This window comes from Coturnix japonica, unplaced genomic scaffold (assembly GCF_054131305.1).
Source record: "Coturnix japonica strain WE unplaced genomic scaffold, WE-NBRP24 Scf047, whole genome shotgun sequence".
Classification (NCBI taxonomy): Eukaryota; Metazoa; Chordata; class Aves; order Galliformes; family Phasianidae; genus Coturnix; species Coturnix japonica.
The window spans coordinates 2,506,054-2,511,157 of record NW_028188950.1 but is presented as its reverse complement, the minus strand read 5'-3'; positions in this window follow the sequence as shown (position 1 = coordinate 2,511,157).

The window sequence follows — 5,104 nt, the reverse complement described above, 5'->3', positions numbered from 1 at the left end:
AAGCAGCTGCTGCCGAATAGATATGACCCACAGCAGCTTCAGCCCCAAGGATGTGACCCACATCAGCCCCACAGCAGCTCCTGCCCCATAGATCTGACCCACATGTTCCCAAGAGCAGCTCTGCCCCATTGATTTGACCCACATCAGCCCCACAGTAGCTCCTGCCCCATAGATCTGACCCCCATCAGCCCCACTGCAGCTCCGGCCCCATAGATCTGACACACATCATATGTAAAGCAGCTGCTGCCCAATAGATATGACCCACAACAGCTCCTGCCCCATAGATCTAACCCACAGCAGCCCCACAGCAGCTCCTGCCACATAGATCTGACGTACATCATCTCCACTGCAGCTCCTGCCCCATAGATCTGACCCAAATCTGCCCCGCAGCAGATCCTGCCAAATAGATCTTAACCACAGCAGCTCCTGCCCCATAGATCTGACCCAAATCTGCCCCACAGCAGATCCTGCCAAATAGATCTTAACCACAGCAGCTCCTGCCCCATAGATCTGATCCACAGCATCTCCTGCCCCATAGATCTGACCCCCATCAGCCCCACAACAGCTCCTGCCCCATAGATCTAACCCACATCAGCCCCACAGCAGCTCCTGCCCCATAGATCTGACCCAAATCAGCCCCGCAGCAGCTCCTGCCCCATAGATCAGACCATCATCAGTCCCACAGTAGCTCCTGCCCTAAGGATCTGACCCCCATCAGCCCCACAACAGCTCCTGCCCCATAGATCTAACCCACATCAGCCCCACAGCAGCTCCTGCCCCATAGATCTGACACACATCTGTCGCACAGCAGCTCTTGCCCTATAGATCTGACCCACATCAGCCTCACAGCAGCTCCTGCCCCATAGATCTGACTCACATCTGTCGCACAGCAGCTCCTGCCCTATTGATCTCACCCACATCAGCCCCACAGCATCTCCTGCCCCATAGATCTGACCTACATGTGCCCCAAAGCATCTCCTGCCCTATAGATCTGACCCACATCAGCCCCACAGCAGCTCCTGCCCCATAGATCTGACCCACATCAGCCCCACAGCAGCTCCTACACCATAGATCAGACCCACATCTGCAACACAGCAGCTCCTGCACCATAAATCTGACCAACATCAGGCCCACATCTGTTCCTGCCCCATAGATCTGACCCACAGCAGCTCCTGCCCCATAGATCTGACCCACATCAGACCCACTACAGCTGCTGACCCATAGATCTGACCCACATCAGACCCACAGCAGCTGCTGACCCATAGATCTGACCCACATCTGCCCCACAGCAGCTCCTGCCTCATAGACCTGACACACATGTTCCCCACAGCAGCTCCTGCCTCATAGATCTGACCCACAGCATCTCCTGCCCCATAGATCTGACCCCCATCAGCCCCACAACAGCTCCTGTCCCATAGATCTAACCCACATCAGCCCCACAGCAGCTCCTGCCCCATAGATCTGACCCAAATCAGCCCCGCAGCAGATCCTGCCCCATAGATCTGACCCCCATCAGCCCCACAGTAGCTCCTGCCCCATAGATCTGACCCCCATCAGCCTCACAACAGCTCCTGCCCCATTGATCTGACACACATCATATGTAAACCAGCTGCTGCCCAATAGATATGACCCACAGCAGCTTCAGCCCCAAGGATGTGACCCACATCAGCCCCACAGCAGCTCCTGCCCCATAGATCTGACCCACATTTGTCGCACAGCAGCTCCTGCCCTATAGATCTGACCCACATCAGCCCCACAGCAGCTCCTGCCTCATAGATCTGACCCACATCTGTCGCACAGCAGCTCCTGCCCTATAGATCTGACCCACATCAGCCCCACAGCAGCTCCTGCCCCATAGATCTGACCCACATGTTCCCAAGAGCAGCTCTGCCCCATTGATTTGACCCACATCAGCCCCACAGTAGCTCCTGCCCCATAGATCTGACCCCCATCAGCCCTACTGCAGCTCCGGCCCCATAGATCTGACACACATCATATGTAAAGCAGCTGCTGCCCAATAGATATGACCCACAACAGCTCCTGCCCCATAGATCTAACCCACAGCAGCCCCACAGCAGCTCCTGCCCCATAGATCTGACGTACATCATCTCCACTGCAGCTCCTGCCCCATAGATCTGACCCAAATCTGCCCCACAGCAGATCCTGCCAAATAGATCTTAACCACAGCAGCTCCTGCCCCATAGATCTGACCCACATCAGCCCCACAGCAGCTCCTACACCATAGATCTGACCCCCATCAGCCCCACAGCAGCTCCTGCCCCATAGCTCTGACCCACATCTGCACCACAGCAGCTCCTCCCCATAGATCTAACACCCATCAGCCTCACAGCAGTTCCTGCCCCATAGATAAGCCCTACATCTGCCCCACAGCAGCTCCTGCACCAAAGATCTGACCCACATCTGCAACACAGCAGCTCCTGCTCCATAAATCTGACCAACATCAGGCCCACATCTGTTCCTGCCCCATAGATCTGACCCACAGCAGCTCCTGCCCCATAGATCTGACCCACATCAGCCCCACAGCAGCTCCTGCCCCATAGATCTGACCCACATCAGACCCACAGCAGCTGCTGACCCATAGATCTGACCCACATCTGCCCCACAGCAGCTCCTGCCCCATAGACCTGACCCACAGCATCTCCTGCCCCATAGATCTGACCCACAGCATCTCCTGCCCCATAGATCTGAACCCCATCAGCCCCACAACAGCTCCTGCCCCATTGATCTAACCCACATCAGCCCCACAGTAGCTCCTGCCCCATAGATCTGACCCACAGCAGCTCCTGCCCCATAGATCTGACCCACATCAGCCCCACAGCAGCTCCTGCCCCATAGATCTGACCCACATCAGACCCACAGCAGCTGCTGACCCATAGATCTGACCCACATCTGCCCCACAGCAGCTCCTGCCCCATAGATCTGACCCAAATCTGCCCCACAGCAGATCCTGCCAAATAGATCTTAACCACAGCAGCTCCTGCCCCATAGATCTGACCCACAGCATCTCCTGCCCCATAGATCTGACCCCCATCAGCCCCACAACAGCTCCTGCCCCATAGATCTAACCCACATCAGCCCCACAGCAGCTCCTGCCCCATAGATCTGACCCAAATCAGCCCCGCAGCAGATCCTGCCCCATAGATCTGACCCCCATCAGCCCCACAGTAGCTCCTGCCCCATAGATCTGACCCCCATCAGCCTCACAACAGCTCCTGCCCCATTGATCTGACACACATCATATGTAAACCAGCTACTGCCCAATAGATATGACCCACAGCAGCTTCAGCCCCAAGGATGTGACCCACATCAGCCCCACAGCAGCTCCTGCCCCATAGATCTGACCCACATTTGTCGCACAGCAGCTCCTGCCCTATAGATCTGACCCACATCAGCCCCACAGCAGCTGCTGACCCATAGATCTGACCCACATCTGTCGCACAGCAGCTCCTGCCCTATAGATCTGACCCACATCAGCCCCACAGCAGCTCCTGCCCCATAGATCTGACCCACATGTTCCCAAGAGCAGCTCTGCCCCATTGATTTGACCCACATCAGCCCCACAGTAGCTCCTGCCCCATAGATCTGACCCCCATCAGCCCCACTGCAGCTCCGGCCCCATAGATCTGACACACATCATATGTAAAGCAGCTGCTGCCCAATAGATATGACCCACAACAGCTCCTGCCCCATAGATCTAACCCACAGCAGCCCCACAGCAGCTCCTGCCCCATAGATCTGACGTACATCATCTCCACTGCAGCTCCTGCCCCATAGATCTGACCCAAATCTGCCCCACAGCAGATCCTGCCAAATAGATCTTAACCACAGCAGCTCCTGCCCCATAGATCTGACCCACATCAGCCCCACAGCAGCTCCTACACCATAGCTCTGACCCACATCTGCACCACAGCAGCTCCTCCCCATAGATCTAACACCCATCAGCCTCACAGCAGTTCCTGCCCCATAGATAAGCCCTACATCTGCCCCACAGCAGCTCCTGCACCATAGATCTGACCCACATCTGCAACACAGCAGCTCCTGCTCCATAAATCTGACCCACATCAGCCCCACAGCAGCTCCTGCCCCATAGATCTGACCCACATCAGACCCACAGCAGCTGCTGACCCATAGATCTGACCCACATCTGCCCCACAGCAGCTCCTGCCCCATAGATCTTTCCCACATCAGCCCCACAGCAGGTCCTGCCCCATAGATCTGACCCACATATGTCGCACAGCAGCACCTGCCCCATAGATCTGACCCACATCTGTCGCACAGCAGCTCCGGCCCCATAGATCAGACCAACATCAGCCCCGCAGTAGCTCCTGCCCCATAGATCTGACCCCCATAAGCCCCACAGTAGCTCCTGCCCCATAGATCTGACCCCCATCAGCCCCACAACAGCTCCTGCCCCATAGATCTAACCCACATCAGTCCCACAGCAGCTCCTGCCCCATAGATCTGACACACATCATATGTAAAGCAGCTGCTGCCCAATAGATATGACCCACAGCAGCTTCAGCCCCAAGGATCTGACCCACATCAGCCCCACAGCAGCTCCTGCCCCATAGATCTGACCCACATCTGTCGCACAGCAGCTCCTGCCCTATAGATCTGACCCACATCAGCCCCACAGCTGCTCCTGCCCCATAGATCTGACCCACATGCTCCCAAGAGCAGCTCTGCCCCATTGATTTGACCCACATCAGCCCCACAGTTGCTCCTGCCCCATAGATCTGACCCCCATCAGCCCCACTGCAGCTCCGGCCCCATAGATCTGACACACATCATATTTAAAGCAGCTGCTGCCCAATAGATATGACACACAACAGCTCCTGCCCCATAGATCTAAGCCACAGCAGCCCCACAGCAGCTCCTGCCCCATAGATCTGACGTACATCATCTCCACTGCAGCTCCTGCCCCATAGATCTGACCCAAATCTGCCCCACAGCAGATCCTGCCAAATAGATCTTAACCACAGCAGCTCCTGCCCCATAGATCTGACCCACATCAGCCCCACAGCAGCTCCTACACCATAGATCTGACCCACATCTGCCACACAGCATCTCCTGCCCCATAGCT